This window comes from Phyllobates terribilis, unplaced genomic scaffold, assembly GCF_046119375.1.
Source record: "Phyllobates terribilis strain yellow unplaced genomic scaffold, ASM4611937v1 Scaffold_35__1_contigs__length_13245226, whole genome shotgun sequence".
NCBI lineage: Eukaryota > Metazoa > Chordata > Amphibia > Anura > Dendrobatidae > Phyllobates > Phyllobates terribilis.
The window spans coordinates 3507306-3528099 of NW_027362795.1; the positions used below are offsets into that span (position 1 = coordinate 3507306).

The following is a 20794-nucleotide window of genomic DNA, read 5'->3' on the forward strand; positions in this document are numbered from 1 at the left end:
TGGTTCAACTTCAGCAACTCTGCATTGCATAGCCATGTACTGTAATGCAATGCTATCTATCTAACTCTCCCTCTTTACTTCCTTTTGGATAAACAGCCATATTAGGCAAGCATTTTGGAGCTTTCACCTAACTAATTATAGGTGGTGAGATAAGCTGCACAATATAATTGTTCTTTCAGTATATTGTTGCACACACACCATCTATTTAGCAAATGCCCTTGTTATCAACAGCAGCCATTTAAACTCACCTGAGCTAACAGGTATGTGCGCTGGTTACTCTGCTGCACTTAAAATGTCTTTTTTGGCTTGCTCCAATGCCTTTTCTGAAACGTTGTCTCCCTCTGGTGGAACACTGACTTCTTTCATTTAACGCCTGCAGACTATAAAAAATAACCCAACCCAAAAAGTTTGGTTGATTAGTCTGTGGCATTCTTTTAAACCGTTGCTTATGGCGGTCTCTGTGAGCTTCTCAGTGCCGTTCAACCAGCCAGGTATCCTGCCTGCAGTAGATGGAATGTGGCAATGGAACACTGGCTGCGCGTGTCATAATAGGCTCTGAGCCTTTATATACCAGCGCACGGCAGCAGCCACCTTCAGTCTGCTGCTGGAAAGCCAGCAGCAGCAGGAAAAGTAAGTAATCAACAACACTCCTGCTAAGGGTAGACAGCTGCTCGTCCCCCCCTTAATTGGTTCTCCTCCCTTCCACCGGTTTTGAGGCGGGTGGGAACAGCAGGGGGTGAGGGTGCTGTGCTAAAATAGTTGGAGTCATGCAGATCTAAAACGCGTGGATTGCTGCAGCAGCAAGCCGAAAAGTGCAGGCATGTAAGGGATCTAGAGGTTGACAACATGTCTTCTTAACGGGAGTCCAGGTGGCCATCTCCACAAATGGACTTTTCAGGATCCGAGGGTGGCACCGTAGGCCGAAACCAATTCTGGTTATCGCTTCTCGGCCTTTTGGCTAAGATCAAGTGTAGTATCTTTCGAAAAGGCGGTTTTGGATGTTGGCCGCCCTAATAGATTGATACATTATGCACACTGGGGTTTAGGCGCTTGTTAGTACGCCAGGTGGCTAATATATTCATCTGGTGGAAAGCATGGCCCCCCAGGATCGACGCCATTGGGCCGGGGAAGATCGAAAGCCCGAAGTGTGAAGTGCCCCAGGAGTGGTGACTCTGGGGTGCCTTATCTCACTGGGATTGGGAACCCCACTTGAGTTCTTGGCACATTTGCACAAGCACTTCAATTTTTCTTTCTTCGCACACACCCTTATTCCGGGCCTTCTGGCCTTAGGATGGGGAATTTTTCAATTCCCGGTCGAAGGTCCGGGCAGTATTATACTGTGAAACCTTCACTATTTATTTAATTTTTTTGTCACTGTGTGTCCACTTATTCACGTGTGTCCACGTCCTTACTAGGATTTTGTTGGGATGCGGTTCCCTAACGGGTCCCTCTCTTGGCAGGTCTAGGGGGGGAGTGTGTGGCCATCAGGTTCCGCTCACCCCTGAACCCCCCTGGCTCTCCTCTTTCGGGAGGAGAGCGATGTTGGCTCCCCTCTTCCGGGAGGGGAGCACAGTCTTTGGCTCCCAGTGCCTTGCTCGGGTGAGAACTCGGGCAGGTACTGGGGGTAAAATTGGGTCGCCTCTGGCTTAGGCTGGAGGTGGCTATTTGTCCCTGTTCCTCGCTGTGGCCTTCTGGCTCGGAGGGACGGGGAATGGTTTGGGGGACCCTTCTCCTTTTGGAGAGGGTTTCAAGAAGACCAGCATCCTAGTGCACTTTTTTTGTGGCACTTGTCACTTTTTTAAGCGCACTCCGGTTTTGTGCACAAATTCGGGCTTTCGATCTAAAAAATCTGTTCTTATCAGTTTAATATCTGATACGTCCCCTATCCGGGGACCATATATTAAATGGATTTTTAGAATAGGGAGATGGTAAAAGAGCTTGCTCTGTCCACTCCATGCATTGACCTGGTATTGCAGCATTTCCAGGACCAGTGCACTCATTCTTTAATGCAGTTTCTAAAATCAGAAAGAATTGAATTCAATGCTTTTTGTTGCTTTTGCTTGTTTGTCGGATTTTTGGATGGACTTTTTGGCTTTGCTTTTCTTCTCCTCATTGTATTTTTCATGTTAAAAGTTGCAGAAGCCAGATGACAAACTCATTTTGGTTCAACTTCAGCAACTCTGCATTGCATAGCCATGTACTGTAATGCAATGCTATCTATCTAGCTCTCCCTCTTTACTTCCTTTTGGATAAACAGCCATATTAGGCAAGCATTTTGGAGCTTTCACCTAACTAACTACAGGTGGTGAGATAAGCTGCACAATATAATTGTTCTTTCAGTATATTGTTGCACACACACCATCTATTTAGCAAATGCCCTTGTTATCAACAGCAGCCATTTAAACTCACCTGAGCTAACAGGTATGTGCGCTGGTTACTCTGCTGCACTTAAAATGTCATTTTTGGCTTGCTCCAATGCCTTTTCTGAAACGTTGTCTCCCTCTGGTGGAACACTGACTTCTTTCATTTAACGCCTGCAGACTATAAAAAATAACCCAACCCAAAAAGTTTGGTTGATTAGTCTGTGGCATTCTTTTAAACTGTTGCTTATGGCGGTCTCTGTGAGCTTCTCAATGCTGTTCAACCAGCCAGGTATCCTGCCTGCAGTAGATGGAATGTGGCAATGGAACACTGCTGCGCGTGTCACAATAGGCTCTGAGCCTTTATATACCAGCGCACGGCAGCAGCCACCTTCAGTCTGCTGCTGGAAAGCCAGCAGCAGCAGGAAAAGTAAGTAATCAGCAACACTCCTGCTAAGGGTAGACAGCTGCTCGTCCCCCCCTTAATTGGTTCTCCTCCCTTCCACCGGTGTTGAGGCGGGTGGGAACAGCAGGGGGTGAGGGTGCTGTGCTAAAATAGTTGGAGTCATGCAGATCTAAAACGCGTGGATTGCTGCAGCAGCAAGCCGAAAAGTGCAGGCATGTAAGGGATCTAGAGGTTGACAACATGTCTTCTTAACGGGAGTCCAGGTGGCCATCTCCACAAATGGACTTTTCAGGATCCGAGGGTGGCACCGTAGGCCGAAACCAATTCTGGTTATCGCTTCTCGGCCTTTTGGCTAAGATCAAGTGTAGCATCTGTTCTTATCAGTTTAATATCTGATATGTCCCCTATCTGGGGATCATATATTAAATGGATTCTTAGAACAGGGAGATGGTAAAAGAGCTTGCTCTGTCCACTCCACGCATTGACCTTGTATTGCAGCATTTCCAGGACCAGTGCACTCATTCTTTAATGCAGTTTCTAAAATCAGAAAGAATTGAATTCAATGCTTTTTGTTGCTTTTGCTTGTTTGTCGGATTTTTGGATGGACTTTTTGGCTTTGCTATTCTTCTCCTCATTGTATTTTTCATGTTAAAAGTTGAAGAACCCAGATGACAAACTCATTTTGGTTCAACTTCAGCAACTCTGCATTGCATAGCCATGTACTGTAATGCAATGCTATCTATCTAGCTCTCCCTCTTTACTTCCTTTTGGATAAACAGCCATATTAGGCAAGCATTTTGGAGCTTTCACCTAACTAATTACAGGTGGTGAGATAAGCTGCACAATATAATTGTTCTTTCAGTATATTGTTGCACACACACCATCTATTTAGCAAATGCCCTTGTTATCAACAGCAGCCATTTAAACTCACCTGAGCTAACAGGTGTGTGCGCTGGTTACTCTGCTGCACTTAAAATGTCTTTTTTGGCTTGCTCCAATGCCTTTTCTGAAACGTTGTCTCCCTCTGGTGGAACACTGACTTCTTTCGTTTAACGCCTGCAGACTATAAAAAATAACCCAACCCAAAAAGTTTGGTTGATTAGTCTGTGGCATTCTTTTAAACTGTTGCTTATGGCGGTCTCTGTGAGCTTCTCAGTGCCGTTCAACCAGCCAGGTATCCTGCCTGCAGTAGATGGAATGTGGCAATGGAACACTGGCTGCGCGTGTCATAATAGGCTCTGAGCCTTTATATACCAGCGCACGGCAGCAGCCACCTTCAGTCTGCTGCTGGACAGCCAGCAGCAGCAGGAAAGGTAAGTAATCAGCAACACTCCTGCTAAGGGTAGACAGCTGCTCGTCCCCCCCTTAATTGGTTCTCCTCCCTTCCACCGGTGTTGAGGCGGGTGGGAACAGAAGGGGGTGAGGGTGCTGTGCTAAAATAGTTGGAGTCATGCAGATCTAAAACGCGTGGATTGCTGCAGCAGCAAGCCGAAAAGTGCAGGCATGTAAGGGATCTAGAGGTTGACAACATGTCTTCTTAACGGGAGTCCAGGTGGCCATCTCCACAAATGGACTTTTCAGGATCCGAGGGTGGCACCGTAGGCCGAAACCAATTCTGGTTATCGCTTCTCGGCCTTTTGGCTAAGATCAAGTGTAGTATCTGTTCTTATCAGTTTAATATCTGATACGTCCCCTATCTGGGGACCATATAGTAAATGGATTTTTAGAACAGGGAGATGGTAAAAGAGCTTGCTCTGTCCACTCCACGCATTGACCTGGTATTGCAGCATTTCCAGGACCAGTGCACTCATTCTTTAATGCAGTTTCTAAAATCAGAAAGAATTGAATTCAATGCTTTTTGTTGCTTTTGCTTGTTTGTCGGATTTTTGGATGGACTTTTTGGCTTTGCTTTTCTTCTCCTCATTGTATTTTTCATGTTAAAAGTTGCAGAAGCCAGATGACAAACTCATTTTGGTTCAACTTCAGCAACTCTGCATTGCATAGCCATGTACTGTAATGCAATGCTATCTATCTAACTCTCCCTCTTTACTTCCTTTTGGATAAACAGCCATATTAGGCAAGCATTTTGGAGCTTTCACCTAACTAATTATAGGTGGTGAGATAAGCTGCACAATATAATTGTTCTTTCAGTATATTGTTGCACACACACCATCTATTTAGCAAATGCCCTTGTTATCAACAGCAGCCATTTAAACTCACCTGAGCTAACAGGTATGTGCGCTGGTTACTCTGCTGCACTTAAAATGTCTTTTTTGGCTTGCTCCAATGCCTTTTCTGAAAGGTTGTCTCCCTCTGGTGGAACACTGACTTCTTTCATTTAACGCCTGCAGACTATAAAAAATAACCCAACCCAAAAAGTTTGGTTGATTAGTCTGTGGCATTCTTTTAAACTGCTGCTTATGGCGGTCTCTGTGAGCTTCTCAATGCTGTTCAACCAGCCAGGTATCCTGCCTGCAGTAGATGGAATGTGGCAATGGAACACTGGCTGCGCGTGTCATAATAGGCTCTGAGCCTTTATATACCAGCGCACGGCAGCAGCCACCTTCAGTCTGCTGCTGGAAAGCCAGCAGCAGCAGGAAAAGTAAGTAATCAGCAACACTCCTGCTAAGGGTAGACAGCTGCTCGTCCCCCCCTTAATTGGTTCTCCTCCCTTCCACCGGTGTTGAGGCGGGTGGGAACAGCAGGGGGTGAGGGTGCTGTGCTAAAATAGTTGGAGTCATGCAGATCTAAAACGCGTGGATTGCTGCAGCAGCAAGCCGAAAAGTGCAGGCATGTAAGGGATCTAGAGGTTGACAACATGTCTTCTTAACGGGAGTCCAGGTGGCCATCTCCACAAATGGACTTTTCAGGATCCAAGGGTGGCACCGTAGGCCGAAACCAATTCTGGTTATCGCTTCTCGGCCTTTTGGCTAAGATCAAGTGTAGTATCTTTCGAAAAGGCGGTTTTGGATGTTGGCCGCCCTAATAGATTGATACATTATGCACACTGGGGTTTAGGCGCTTGTTAGTACGCCAGGTGGCTAATATATTCATCTGGTGGAAAGCATGGCCCCCCAGGATCGACGCCATTGGGCCGGGGAAGATCGAAAGCCCGAAGTGTGAAGTGCCCCAGGAGTGGTGACTCTGGGGTGCCTTATCTCACTGGGATTGGGAACCCCACTTGAGTTCTTGGCACATTTGCACAAGCACTTCAATTTTTCTTTCTTCGCACACACCCTTATTCCGGGCCTTCTGGCCTTAGGATGGGGAATTTTTCAATTCCCGGTCGAAGGTCCGGGCAGTATTATACTGTGAAACCTTCACTATTTATTTAATTTTTTTGTCACTGTGTGTCCACTTATTCACGTGTGTCCACGTCCTTACTAGGATTTTGTTGGGATGCGGTTCCCTAACGGGTCCCTCTCTTGGCAGGTCTAGGGGGGGAGTGTGTGGCCATCAGGTTCCGCTCACCCCTGAACCCCCCTGGCTCTCCTCTTTCGGGAGGAGAGCGATGTTGGCTCCCCTCTTCCGGGAGGGGAGCACAGTCTTTGGCTCCCAGTGCCTTGCTCGGGTGAGAACTCGGGCAGGTACTGGGGGTAAGATTGGGTCGCCTCTGGCTTAGGCTGGAGGTGGCTATTTGTCCCTGTTCCTCGCTGTGGCCTTCTGGCTCGGAGGGACGGGGAATGGTTTGGGGGACCCTTCTCCTTTTGGAGAGGGTTTCAAGAAGACCAGCATCCTAGTGCACTTTTTTTGTGGCACTTGTCACTTTTTTAAGCGCACTCCGGTTTTGTACACAAATTCGGGCTTTCGATCTAAAAAATCTGTTCTTATCAGTTTAATATCTGATACGTCCCCTATCCGGGGACCATATATTAAATGGATTTTTAGAATAGGGAGATGGTAAAAGAGCTTGCTCTGTCCACTCCATGCATTGACCTGGTATTGCAGCATTTCCAGGACCAGTGCACTCATTCTTTAATGCAGTTTCTAAAATCAGAAAGAATTGAATTCAATGCTTTTTGTTGCTTTTGCTTGTTTGTCGGATTTTTGGATGGACTTTTTGGCTTTGCTTTTCTTCTCCTCATTGTATTTTTCATGTTAAAAGTTGCAGAAGCCAGATGACAAACTCATTTTGGTTCAACTTCAGCAACTCTGCATTGCATAGCCATGTACTGTAATGCAATGCTATCTATCTAGCTCTCCCTCTTTACTTCCTTTTGGATAAACAGCCATATAAGGCAAGCATTTTGGAGCTTTCACCTAACTAACTACAGGTGGTGAGATAAGCTGCACAATATAATTGTTCTTTCAGTATATTGTTGCACACACACCATCTATTTAGCAAATGCCCTTGTTATCAACAGCAGCCATTTAAACTCACCTGAGCTGACAGGTATGTGCGCTGGTTACTCTGCTGCACTTAAAATGTCATTTTTGGCTTGCTCCAATGCCTTTTCTGAAACGTTGTCTCCCTCTGGTGGAACACTGACTTCTTTCATTTAACGCCTGCAGACTATAAAAAATAACCCAACCCAAAAAGTTTGGTTGATTAGTCTGTGGCATTCTTTTAAACTGTTGCTTATGGCGGTCTCTGTGAGCTTCTCAGTGCCGTTCAACCAGCCAGGTATCCTGCCTGCAGTAGATGGAATGTGGCAATGGAACACTGCTGCGCGTGTCACAATAGGCTCTGAGCCTTTATATACCAGCGCACGGCAGCAGCCACCTTCAGTCTGCTGCTGGACAGCCAGCAGCAGCAGGAAAGGTAAGTAATCAGCAACACTCCTGCTAAGGGTAGACAGCTGCTGGTCCCCCCCCTTAATTGGTTCTCCTCCCTTCCACCGGTGTTGAGGCGGGTGGGAACAGCAGGGGGTGAGGGTGCTGTGCTAAAATAGTTGGAGTCATGCAGATCTAAAACGCGTGGATTGCTGCAGCAGCAAGCCGAAAAGTGCAGGAATGTAAGGGATCTAGAGGTTGACAACATGTCTTCTTAACGGGAGTCCAGGTGGCCATCTCCACAAATGGACTTTTCAGGATCCAAGGGTGGCACCGTAGGCCGAAACCAATTCTGGTTATCGCTTCTCGGCCTTTTGGCTAAGATCAAGTGTAGCATCTGTTCTTATCAGTTTAATATCTGATACGTCCCCTATCTGGGGACCATATATTAAATGGATTTTTAGAACAGGGAGATGGTAAAAGAGCTTGCTCTGTCCACTCCACGAATTGACCTTGTATTGCAGCATTTCCAGGACCAGTGCACTCATTCTTTAATGCAGTTTCTAAAATCAGAAAGAATTGAATTCAATGCTTTTTGATGCTTTTGCTTGTTTGTCGGATTTTTGGATGGACTTTTTGGCTTTGCTTTTCTTCTCCTCATTGTATTTTTCATGTTAAAAGTTGCAGAAGCCAGATGACAAACTCATTTTGGTTCAACTTCAGCAACTCTGCATTGCATAGCCATGTACTGTAATGCAATGCTATCTATCTAGCTCTCCCTCTTTACTTCCTTTTGGATAAACAGCCATATTAGGCAAGCATTTTGGAGCTTTCACCTAACTAATTACAGGTGGCGAGATAAGCTGCACAATATAATTGTTCTTTCAGTTTATTGTTGCACACACACCATCTATTTAGCAAATGCCCTTGTTATCAACAGCAGCCATTTAAACTCACCTGAGCTAACAGGTATGTGCACTGGTTACTCTGCTGCACTTAAAATGTCTTTCTTGGCTTGCTCCAATGCCTTTTCTGAAACGTTGTCTCCCTCTGGTGGAACACTGACTTCTTTCATTTAACGCCTGCAGACTATAAAAAATAACCCAACCCAAAAAGTTTGGTTGATTAGTCTGTGGCATTCTTTTAAACTGTTGCTTATGGCGTTCTCTGTGAGCTTCTCAGTGCCGTTCAACCAGCCAGGTATCCTGCCTGCAGTAGATGGAATGTGGCAATGGAACACTGGCTGCGCGTGTCATAATAGGCTCTGAGCCTTTATATACCAGCGCACGGCAGCAGCCACCTTCAGTCTGCTGCTGGACAGCCAGCAGCAGCAGGAAAGGTAAGTAATCAGCAACACTCCTGCTAAGGGTAGACAGCTGCTCGTCCCCCCCTTAATTGGTTCTCCTCCCTTCCACCGGTGTTGAGGCGGGTGGGAACAGCAGGGGGTGAGGGTGCTGTGCTAAAATAGTTGGAGTCATGCAGATCTAAAACGCGTGGATTGCTGCAGCAGCAAGCCGAAAAGTGCAGGCATGTAAGGGATGTAGAGGTTGACAACATGTCTTCTTAACGGGAGTCCAGGTGGCCATCTCCACAAATGGACTTTTCAGGATCCGAGGGTGGCACCGTAGGCCGAAACCAATTCTGGTTATCGCTTCTCGGCCTTTTGGCTAAGATCAAGTGTAGTATCTGTTCTTATCAGTTTAATATCTGATACGTCCCCTATCTGGGGACCATATATTAAATGGATTTTTAGAACAGGGAGATGGTAAAAGAGCTTTCTCTGTCCACTCCACGCATTGACTTGGTATTGCAGCATTTCCAGGACCAGTGCACTCATTCTTTAATGCAGTTTCTAAAATCAGAAAGAAATGAATTCAATGCTTTTTGTTGCTTTTGCTTGTTTGTCGGATTTTTGGATGGACTTTTTGGCTTTGCTTTTCTTCTCCTCATTGTATTTTTCATGTTAAAAGTTGCAGAAGCCAGATGACAAACTCATTTTGGTTCAACTTCAGCAACTCTGCATTGCATAGCCATGTACTGTAATGCAATGCTATCTATCTAGCTCTCCCTCTTTACTTCCTTTTGGATAAACAGCCATATTAGGCAAGCATTTTGGAGCTTTCACCTAACTAATTACAGGTGGTGAGATAAGCTGCACAATATAATTGTTCTTTCAGTATATTGTTGCACACACACCATCTATTTAGCAAATGCCCTTGTTATCAACAGCAGCCATTTAAACTCACCTGAGCTAACGGGTATGTGCACTGGTTACTCTGCTGCACTTAAAATGTCTTTTTTGGCTTGCTCCAATGCCTTTTCTGAAACGTTGTCTCCCTCTGGTGGAACACTGACTTCTTTCATTTAACGCCTGCAGACTATAAAAAATAACCCAACCCAAAAAGTTTGGTTGATTAGTCTGTGGCATTCTTTTAAACTGTTGCTTATGGCGGTCTCTGTGAGCTTCTCAGTGCCGTTCAACCAGCCAGGTATCCTGCCTGCAGTAGATGGAATGTGGCAATGGAACACTGGCTGCGCATGTCATAATAGGCTCTGAGCCTTTATATACCAGCGCACGGCAGCAGCCACCTTCAGTCTGCTGCTGGACAGCCAGCAGCAGCAGGAAAGGTAAGTAATCAGCAACACTCCTGCTAAGGGTAGACAGCTGCTCGTCCCCCCCTTAATTGGTTCTCCTCCCTTCCACCGGTGTTGAGGCGGGTGGGAACTGCAGGGGGTGAGGGTGCTGTGCTAAAATAGTTGGAGTCATGCAGATCTAAAACGCATGGATTGCTGCAGCAGCAAGCCGAAAAGTGCAGGCATGTAAGGGATCTAGAGGTTGACAACATGTCTTCTTAACGGGAGTCCAGGTGGCCATCTCCACAAATGGACTTTTCAGGATCCGAGGGTGGCACCGTAGGCCGAAACCAATTCTGGTTATCGCTTCTCGGCCTTTTGGCTAAGATCAAGTGTAGTATCTGTTCTTATCAGTTTAATATCTGATACGTCCCCTATCTGGGGACCATATACTAAATGGATTTTTAGAACAGGGAGATGGTAAAAGAGCTTGCTCTGCCCACTCCACGCATTGACCTGGTATTGCAGCATTTCCAGGACCAGTGCACTCATTCTTTAATGCAGTTTCTAAAATCAGAAAGAATTGATTTCAATGCTTTTTGTTGCTTTTGCTTGTTTGTTGGATTTTTGGATGGACTTTTTGGCTTTGCTTTTCTTCTCCTCATTGTATTTTTCATGTTAAAAGTTTCAGAAGCCAGATGACAAACTCATTTTGGTTCAACTTCAGCAACTCTGCATTGCATAGCCATGTACTGTAATGCAATGCTATCTATCTAGCTCTCCCTCTTTACTTCCTTTTGGATAAACAGCCTTATTAGGCAAGCATTTTGGAGCTTTCACCTAACTAATTACAGGTGGTGAGATAAGCTGCACAATATAATTGTTCTTTCAGTATATTGTTGCACACACACCATCTATTTAGCAAATGCCCTTGTTATCAACAGCAGCCATTTAAACTCACCTGAGCTAACAGGTATGTGCGCTGGTTACTCTGCTGCACTTAAAATGTCTTTTTTGGCTTGCTCCAATGCCTTTTCTGAAACGTTGTCTCCCTCTGGTGGAACACTGACTTCTTTCATTTAACGCCTGCAGACTATAAAAAATAACCCAACCCAAAAAGTTTGGTTGATTAGTCTGTGGCATTCTTTTAAACTGTTGCTTATGGCGGTCTCTGTGAGCTTCTCAGTGCCGTTCAACCAGCCAGGTATCCTGCCTGCAGTAGATGGAATGTGGCAATGGAACACTGGCTGCGCGTGTCATAATAGGCTCTGAGCCTTTATATACCAGCGCACGGCAGCAGCCACCTTCAGTCTGCTGCTGGACAGCCAGCAACAGCAGGAAAGGTAAGTAATCAGCAACACTCCTGCTAAGGGTAGACAGCTGCTCGTCCCCCCCTTAATTGGTTCTCCTCCCTTCCACCGGTGTTGAGGCGGGTGGGAACAGCAGGGGGTGAGGGTGCTGTGCTAAAATAGTTGGAGTCATGCAGATCTAAAACGCGTGGATTGCTGCAGCAGCAAGCCAAAAAGTGCAGGCATGTAATGTATCTAGTGGTTGACAACATGTCTTCTTAACGAGAGTCCAGGTGGCCATCTCCACAAATGGACTTTTCAGGATCCGAGGGTGGCACCGTAGGCCGAAACCAATTCTGGTTATCGCTTCTCGGCCTTTTGGCTAAGATCAAGTGTAGTATCTGTTCTTATCAGTTTAATATCTGATACGTCCCCTATCTGGGGACCATATATTAAATGGATTTTTAGAACAGGGAGATGGTAAAAGAGCTTGCTCTGTCCACTCCACGCATTGACCTGGTATTGCAGCATTTCCAGGACCAGTGCACTCATTCTTTAATGCAGTTTCTAAAATCAGAAAGAATTGAATTCAATGCTTTTTGTTGCTTTTGCTTGTTTGTCGGATTTTTGGATGGACTTTTTGGCTTTGCTTTTCTTCTCCTCATTGCATTTTTCATGTTAAAAGTTGCAAAAGCCAGATGACAAACTCATTTTGGTTCAACTTCAGCAACTCTGCATTGCATAGCCATGTACTGTAATGCAATGCTATCTATCTAGCTCTCCCTCTTTACTTCCTTTTGGATAAACAGCCATATTAGGCAAGCATTTTGGAGCTTTCACCTAACTAATTACAGGTGGTGAGATAAGCTGCACAATATAATTGTTCTTTCAGTATATTGTTGCACACACACCAACTATTTAGCAAATGCCCTTGTTATCAACAGCAGCCATTTAAACTCACCTGAGCTAACAGGTATGTGCGCTGGTTACTCTGCTGCACTTAAAATGTCTTTTTTGGCTTGCTCCAATGCCTTTTCTGAAACGTTGTCTCCCTCTGGTGGAACACTGACTTCTTTCATTTAACGCCTGCAGACTATAAAAAATAACCCAACCCAAAAAGTTTGGTTGATTAGTCTGTGCCACTCTTTTAAACTGTTGCTTATGGCGGTCTCTGTGAGCTTCTCAGTGCCGTTCAACCAGCCAGGTATCCTGCCTGCAGTAGATGGAATGTGGCAATGGAACACTGGCTGCGCGTGTCATAATAGGCTCTGAGCCTTTATATACCAGCGCACAGCAGCAGCCACCTTCAGTCTGCTGCTGGACAGCCAGCAGCAGCAGGAAAGGTAATTAATCAGCAACACTCCTGCTAAGGGTAGACAGCTGCTCGTCCCCCCCTTAATTCGTTCTCCTCCCTTCCACCGGTGTTGAAGCGGGTGGGAACAGCAGGGGGTGAGGGTGCTGTGCTAAAATAGTTGGAGTCATGCAGATCTAAAACGCGTGGACTGCTGCAGCAGCAAGCCGAAAAGTGCAGGCATGTAAGGGATCTACAGGTTGACAACATGTCTTCTTAACGGGAGTCCAGGTGGCCATCTCCACAAATGGACTTTTCAGGATCCGAGGGTAGCACCGTAGGCCGAAACCAATTCTGGTTAACGCTTCTCGGCCTTTTGGCTGCGATCCAGTGTTGGTTTTTTACTGGCATTGGTTGTGGTTGGAAGGTGCCTGGGGTACCCCGCCTCTTGGCCTTGGGTTCGGGTCCCACTCTTGTAGTGGGGCTTAGGCCCTTGCTGCTATAAGGAGGTGGGCTTAGTCCCTGGGCAACGGGTTGCGATCCCAGCTGGACAGTCCTAGGATTGTTCAGCGACTCCTTAGTTGCGGAAATCCCCCATTATTGGTTGCGGAAATCCCCGTTTTCCTGTTGCGGAAATCCTTGTTTCACCATGTATTCAGATCCAGGTGAAATTCCGACCTATGCCCGGTTACGGCATACGGTGCGGTTTTACTTCCATGAGGGAGGTAAAGATAACAGAGGTTTACGTTTTATTGTAGATGAACTTCTTGTGAAATTTTTTTCAATCCAGAAATCCGAGATCCTGGCAATACAAGACTACCCGAAGCGTGGTGTATATGATGTCACATTCACTGAAAAAGGTATCCACCAAGATTTTTGCCGTAAAATGAATGATCCTGATATAGTTTACCAGAGAAAGCCAATCTTTAAAGGTGTTAAAATTGTCGAACATGAATTAGACGTGATAAAAACTATAATTGTTAAAATTTACTCTCCTTATACAAAAGAAAGTGATGTTATTTCATTTTTATCCAATTATTTCAGCAAGGTGGTAAGCCATGAAAAAGTAATGAATGAGTGCGGAGTTTGGGCGTGTAAGTGGAAATTTACGGTAACATGTATTAAGGACCCTTCAGGCCCGGGGGACATAAGACTTCCCCCAGCACGTTTTAGAATTGGAAACACGAATTGTGACCTCTTTTTTAATGGGATGCCAGTATTCTGTAGGAAATGCAAAAAATACGGCCATTCTAACTGTGAGATTACTTGTGCAGCCTGTGAGAGCAAAGACCATAAAACTGAAAATTGTACAACTGGAATTTTTTGTAGCAACTGTGTTTCCAGAGGTCATGCTTTTTCTCATTGTCCTTTTAGGAATGCCTCAAAGAGAGCTCAAGCTGGGCAAAGAGAGAGACCTTCACCCCCTGAACCAGAAAAGCCCTCACCCCCTGACCAACCCTCGGCTGGTTCGGACAAGCCCACGGAGAAGGAGAATGAGGGGGAGAGTATGGAAATACCGACCGAGGATGGTGAGCCATGGTGTACTGTAGGAAACTCGAAGCAAAAGAGGGAACGGCGTGGTAACCCACAAACAGAAACCCCTGCGGAGGGACCGAGGGTGGGTGCTACAGGCCAATCCTCACCTTCGAATCCTCCTGGGAATACTCAAGAGCGCGAAAAGTCTAGGCCAAAAAAACGCAGGTTGCACAGAGTGGATGGGGCACCTGAGGAAGTACCCCCACCGGAACCCCCGGATGGAAGTGGGAAACCTCAAACGGTGCCTTTACAGGGTGAAGAGGTTGCCAATGTCCCACCCCCTTCAGAAATGGAGGGGGAGATGGAGATGGCTGACTCAGTGATCCTGGAAACTCCTGAAAATAAGTGGTCAACGTCTGAGATAAATGTTCTCGATATGATTCCCCCAGATGGTGCCTTGATAGGGGTCCAAATGGGGGTTCGTGAGCAAAGAGGCAGGCAATACGACCAAGCAGAGTTGGACAGAATGGAACAAGAGTATATCCTGGGAGGTCTACGGTCTGGGACACTAACAGATGAGGAGTCCTCCGTGACGGGCTCTCTGTTGACGATCAATGATCCCTCATCTCCTGGAGTAGAAATATAAACCAGCTGAAGTAAGAGTTTGAAAGAATGCTAAATTTCCTTTTTTTCTCTTATGGCAGGGATTAGCGGTTTTTCTCTTAACGCTAGAGGGTTGAAAACTAAGACCAGAAGAGTTGCTCTCTTTGATTTTTTATCCTCTCTAACAGCTACAGTTTTCTTTTTACAGGAATGCTGCATCCCACACAGTTTAAATTATACAGAATATGAGACTGATTGGGCACATGGACCCTCAGTATGGTCAGGATCAAACGGGTCCAGGTCAGCAGGGGTCGCCATTCTTTTTAAAGGGAATGTTTTTATTGACTCTGTTCAAGAGGTTTTACCAGGTAGAATTTTATTAGTAAAATCTTTTATTGATGGTTTTAAATGGCAATTTTTAAACTTTTATGGAGCCACAGATAAGCAAGAAAGAGCTGATATGTTGAATATGTTACCCTTATTTATTAATGATTCTGTCCCTCTTATTTTATCAGGTGATTTTAATTGCATTTTAGGTGGAGAAAAAAGGTTCTCAAGCTCCACAAGTAGGAATTATGATAAAACGTCTTTTATGTTAAAAAATGTCATACAGGATTTTAATTTAACAGATGTTTTTAAGGAATGTAATAAAGACTTGCCTGCAGAGGAATGGGTAACCTGGAGCAACGTGAACTGTAGCTCCAGGATTGATTTTATTTTCTGCTCTAAAAATGTATTGCCTTTTAAATGTGAGCTTTTATCTAATGTTTTTTCTGATCACAAACTTTTATCCTTTTATGTGAAATGTAATGATTTTAAGAAAAAAGGAAAAGGTACCTGGAAGTTAAACATTTCCCTTTTAGAAGACCCCCAAGTTTTATCTGATTTTACTGAATTTTATTTACATTTTAAAAGAATAAGAGACCCCCATATCCCTATAAGTAGGTGGTGGGAAAAGATGAAAAAGAACATAAGAGATTTTTTTATGAAGGTTGGGGTCCAGAAAGCTAGAGAGAAAAGAGAATTTTATTGGCAACTCAACACTAGATTGGAGACATTATATAAATTGAAGAGCCATGAGATTGAAGTAGATAAAGAAATTAGTGACTTAAAAAGTGAAATTCAGCATACCTTAGAACAGAGAGGTAAAGAGTTAATCTTCCATGCAAAGGTCCAACATGTAGAAAATAATGAAACCTGTTCACGATATTTTTTTAAATGTATGGTGAAAAATCGTGTTTTTATTGAATCAATGGAAGGTAAACAAGACATAGAGGGTATTTTAGCTAAAGTGCATGAATTTTATTCCGAGCTTTTTAACACAAAATCTGTTGATGACCATTTTATGAAAAGTACTTTGGATGAAATTACAACTGTTTTAGATCCTGTCTCACAAGATGTTTTATTACAGAGTCTAACTGAAGATGAGATATCTGAGACCATAAGAAGCTTTAAGTATGGTAAAGTACCGGGGCCTGATGGTATACCCATAGAATTTTATAAGGTTTTTTTATGATATTTTACAGGAGGATTTATTTTATGTTTTTAGCGAGGTTTTTAATACAAAAACCCTACCGAACTCCTGAAAGAAAGGTGAGGTCTCCCTTATATACAAAAAGGAAGACAAAACGCAACTAAGAAATTGGAGACCTATCACCCTTCTAAATTGTGATTACAAAATAATGGCAAAAATTTGTGCAAATAGACTTAAAAAGGTAATAGGTAACATAATCCACCCAAACCAAGTGTGTGGCATACCAGGAAGGAGTGTTTGGGAAAATTTGAATCTAATCAAAGATGTAATAGATGATACAAAGTCGAGGGGAAGTAAGCTGGCGGTCCTGTCTCTCGACTTTGAAAAAGCATTTGATAGAGTGTCACACCAATTCCTTTTTAATGTTTTAGCTAAAATGGGTATACCAGAAGGTTTTTTATGCTCTCTCAAAGCATTTTATCATGGTTGCACTAGTAAGGTTTTAGTAAATGGTTTTAAGACAAGTGATGTGTTTTTAAATTCTGGTGTAAAACAAGGTTGCCCTCTGTCCCCCTTGTTATTTATTTGTGCCCTTGAACCCCTACTCAGTGTCTTAAGGAGAGACAAGCAAATCCGAGGCGTCCATTTGCCAGGTGGGGGAGGGCTAGAAGCAAAAGTTACTGGATATATGGATGATGTAGCCATAACATGTAAAGATGCCCTGTCTATCCGGAAAACACTACGGCAAGTGGAATACTTCTGTGGTGGATCTGGTTTTAAAGTAAATTTTAACAAAAGCTGTATTTTAAATGTGGGGAATATGATTTTAAATGATGTACCGGTTCCTGAATGTGACTCTGTAAAGATTCTAGGTGTGATTTTTAACGAAACAAACAAAGGTAAAGAAAGCTGGGATCTTGTGGCACAAAAGGTAAATCAAAAACTATGTATGTGGAGGTTGAGGAAATTAACAATGGAAGGGAAGGTACTAATTATAAAAATGGTAATTGTGCCTTTGTTATTGTATTTAAGTTTGGTGTTCCCCCCCCCACACATACCTTTACGAAAATAATCAAAGCTTGTTTCACTTTTTTCTGGAGCTCCAAGATGGAGATATTGAGAAGAGAATTAGTGGTCAAGCCTAAAGAGAAAGGCGGTAAAGATTTCCCCGATTTTAGAGCTTTTGTTTTAATAAGATTTTTTGTTTTATGTTTTAATGCACTGTCGAAAAATAGTTATTGGTCATATTTTATCCGTTTTAACACAGGTTATTTTATGAAACGTCATGGATGGTTTGAAACAGTTTTAAGTTCCCCATATGCTCTTAATACACCAGAAAGCTATAAGATTTTAGGAACTATTGTAAACACGTATGACTTAAAAGGGAAAAGTGCAGAAGACTTAAAAGATAGCAAGATGATTTTAAATGGTTTCAAACAAAAGGAATCAATTGCACAGATAGGGAATTTTAATGATAATAAATGTACTGACATATGGAAAGTTATTAATGAACCCTATCTTTTTAATTCCCAGAAGGACCTGGCCTGGAGCTGTGTGCATGATTGTCTTCCATGTCGGGCATTCCAACACCGAAGAGGACTCGTGAGAACTGCCAGATGTCCAAGACAAAGATGCCTCGGAGATGAGACTGTTTTACATGTTTTATGGACTTGTCACTTTGCGCGACAAACATGGACTACAATATTTCCTTTACTTCAAAAAATGACAAACATTAAGGATCTTACTTTTGAAACTGTCTTATTTGGTCGTGTGGAGTGCCCCAACGCCAGCAAGAGGATCATCGCATGGAAGACAATCAGTACCATCAAAGAAGCTCTATGGAAGGCCAGGAACATCCTTCTTTTTAAACACGATGTTTTATCTGTGAAAGATGTTTTAGAGTTGGCTTTTAGTGAAATGTATATGTATTATTTATTGGATAAAAAGAGAAATGTAATTTTATCAAAACAATGGCTGGTAAAAGAATGGAACACAGCAATCTAAACACATTGTCTGTATTTTAATGTAATTTTACTGCCTTATTGAACTGAAATCAATTTATGTACGAATGCATTTTAAAATGTAACGATTTTATGTTTATATCTAATGTATTGTAATTAAGTTTTATCCAATAAACGGGTGTACCTATGTTTGGGTACATTCCAAGTCAAAAAAAATCTGTTCTTATCAGTTTAATATCTGATACGTCCCCTATCTGGGGACCATATATTAAATGGATTTTTAGAACAGGGAGATGGTAAAAGAGCTTGCTCTGTCCACTCCACGCATTGACCTGGTATTGCAGCATTTCCAGGACCAGTGCACTCATTCTTTAATGCAGTTTCTAAAATCAGAAAGAATTGAATTCAATGCTTTTTGTTGCTTTTGCTTGTTTGTCGGATTTTTGGATGGACTTTTTGGCTTTGCTTTTCTTCTCCTCATTGTATTTTTCATGTTAAAAGTTGCAGAAGCCAGATGACAAACTCATTTTGGTTCAACTTCAGCAACTCTGCATTGCATAGCCATGTACTGTAATGCAATGCTATCTATCTAGCTCTCCCTCTTTACTTCCTTTTGGATAAACAGCCATATTAGGCAAGCATTTTGGAGCTTTCACCTAACTAATTACAGGTGGTGAGATAAGCTGCACAATATAATTGTTCTTTCAGTATATTGTTGCACACACACCATCTATTTAGCAAATGCCCTTGTTATCAACAGCAGCCATTTAAACTCACCTGAGCTAACAGGTATGTGCGCTGGTTACTCTGCTGCGCTTAAAATGTCTTTTTTGGCTTGCTCCAATGCCTTTTCTGAAACGTTGTCTCCCTCTGGTGGAACACTGACTTCTTTCATTTAACGCCTGCAGACTATAAAAAATAACCCAACCCAAAAAGTTTGGTTGATTAGTCTGTGGCATTCTTTTAAACTGTTGCTTATGGCGGTCTCTGTGAGCTTCTCAGTGCCGTTCAACCAGCCAGGTATCCTGCCTGCAGTAGATGGAATGTGGCAATGGAACACTGGCTGCGCGTGTCATAATAGGCTCTGAGCCTTTATATACCAGCGCACGGCAGCAGCCACCTTCAGTCTGCTGCTGGACAGCCAGCAGCAGCAGGAAAGGTAAGTAATCAGCAACACTCTTGCTAAGGGTAGACAGCTGCTCGTCGCCCCCTTAATTGGTTCTCCTCCCTTCCACCGGTGTTGAGGCGGGTGGGAACAGCAGGGGGTGAGGGTGCTGTGCTAAAATAGTTGGAGTCATGCAGATCTAAAACGCGTGGATTGCTGCAGCAGCAAGCCGAAAAGTGCAGGCATGTAAGGGATCTAGAGGTTGACAACATGTCTTCTTAACGGGAGTCCAGGTGGCCATCTCCACAAATGGACTTTTCAGGATCCGAGGGTGGCACCGTAGGCCGAAACCAATTCAGGTTATCGCTTCTCGGCCTTTTGGCTTAGATCGGGTGTGGTGTTTAGGCATTGCATCTGGTCTTGGCTGATAGGTGTTTGGGGTACCCGGCTCCTTGGCCTGGGGGGATCGTCCCACCTTACGGTGGGGCTTCACCCCCCTGCTGCTATTAGGGAGCTGGCTTAGTCCCCTTACAACGTGTTGCGATCCCTTAAAAAGGCTCACGCCTTTTTTCTTTTCTTCTGTAGTTGGTACGCTTTCGTGGAAGGATGCCTGCTACAATTTCTTTTGCATCGGGGGAGCCCCGGATGAGAAACACAGTCTGTATTGAGGTCTTGGAAAGTTTCAGAGAGCAGAAAGGAATCCGCTTCGTCTGCAATACCATCCTCCTTGGGATCCTGGAGTTCGACAGAGATGACATCTTTTGTTTCCAGGACAATGAACTCAAAGGTATTTATACCATCACTTTTAAGAACCAAGGATGCTGCCAACAGTTGGTCCAGAAGGTGAACGAGAATGGCTGGAGAGATGAGATGGATGGCCTGGTGTTTTCACTACTTTTCGTCCATGATGAGGTACAAATAACAACGTATTTTCCCAACCCCTTTGTGGAGATGCAGGACATTCAAACCTGTTTGAGCCGTCACTGTGATGAGGTGAGATACCTTGGGCCTGTGAAGAACTCTGTTGGCTTCTGGGGTGGGAAGCGGAGGTTTCTTGTGCGGTTGCGGGAGGATCCCCAGGGCTATGGAGGAACACATCACCCCCCTCTACTATCACTATTGGGAAAAGTCGGGGGTATTTATTTTATGCTGGCATGCCTATGTACTGTCGAAATTGTGGGAAAATGGGGCATGTCCAGAGCAATTGTGCGGAGTCCAAGGCTTTCCGTTGTAATAACTGTGGTCTACTAGGACATTTATTTAAGGATTGCCCCCATAAGGATTCTTGCAACCTGTGTGGAGTGGACGGCCATATATTTCGGGAGTGCCCACTGAAGACCAAGACCCGAACATATGCGGAGGCTGCTGGAGGACCTATGCCACGGGAAGGACCAGTTCGTGTTCCGGAGACCAGTAAAGGACCTGAGCCTCGTCCTTCTGTTTCCACAACAGAGGAGGTGGCGGAGAAGGTCAAGGGCGCGAGGAAGGAGACGGAGAGGACGGAGCAGGAGTCGGGTCTCCCCCGTGGAGAGCCTCCTGTGG

At 44.2% G+C, this 20794-nt stretch overlaps 7 non-coding genes and 4 pseudogenes across 7 annotated transcripts; all 11 read left to right on the plus strand.

Moving 5' to 3' along the window:
• The first annotated feature begins 938 nt into the window (after positions 1 to 938).
• LOC141182750 (U2 spliceosomal RNA) lies at positions 939 to 1030 on the plus strand (annotated as a pseudogene).
• Positions 1031 to 1821: 791 nt separating this feature from the next.
• Positions 1822 to 2001, plus strand: LOC141182744 (U2 spliceosomal RNA; annotated as a pseudogene).
• A 1097-nt stretch (positions 2002 to 3098) lies between these two features.
• On the plus strand, positions 3099 to 3289 carry LOC141182742 (U2 spliceosomal RNA). Its single transcript, XR_012257956.1, has one exon. It is a non-coding gene; the product is annotated as a U2 spliceosomal RNA (small nuclear RNA).
• A 1098-nt stretch (positions 3290 to 4387) lies between these two features.
• Positions 4388 to 4578, plus strand: LOC141182728 (U2 spliceosomal RNA). The gene has a single exon (XR_012257943.1). It is a non-coding gene; the product is annotated as a U2 spliceosomal RNA (small nuclear RNA).
• A 1098-nt stretch (positions 4579 to 5676) lies between these two features.
• LOC141182751 (U2 spliceosomal RNA) lies at positions 5677 to 5768 on the plus strand (annotated as a pseudogene).
• A 791-nt stretch (positions 5769 to 6559) lies between these two features.
• LOC141182745 (U2 spliceosomal RNA) lies at positions 6560 to 6739 on the plus strand (annotated as a pseudogene).
• A 1098-nt stretch (positions 6740 to 7837) lies between these two features.
• On the plus strand, positions 7838 to 8028 carry LOC141182743 (U2 spliceosomal RNA). The gene has a single exon (XR_012257957.1). It is a non-coding gene; the product is annotated as a U2 spliceosomal RNA (small nuclear RNA).
• A 1098-nt stretch (positions 8029 to 9126) lies between these two features.
• Positions 9127 to 9317, plus strand: LOC141182737 (U2 spliceosomal RNA). The gene has a single exon (XR_012257952.1). It is a non-coding gene; the product is annotated as a U2 spliceosomal RNA (small nuclear RNA).
• A 1098-nt stretch (positions 9318 to 10415) lies between these two features.
• LOC141182726 (U2 spliceosomal RNA) lies at positions 10416 to 10606 on the plus strand. Its single transcript, XR_012257942.1, has one exon. It is a non-coding gene; the product is annotated as a U2 spliceosomal RNA (small nuclear RNA).
• A 1098-nt stretch (positions 10607 to 11704) lies between these two features.
• LOC141182748 (U2 spliceosomal RNA) lies at positions 11705 to 11895 on the plus strand. Its single transcript, XR_012257960.1, has one exon. It is a non-coding gene; the product is annotated as a U2 spliceosomal RNA (small nuclear RNA).
• Positions 11896 to 18329: 6434 nt separating this feature from the next.
• Positions 18330 to 18516, plus strand: LOC141182746 (U2 spliceosomal RNA). The gene has a single exon (XR_012257958.1). It is a non-coding gene; the product is annotated as a U2 spliceosomal RNA (small nuclear RNA).
• Positions 18517 to 20794: the final 2278 nt, after the last annotated feature.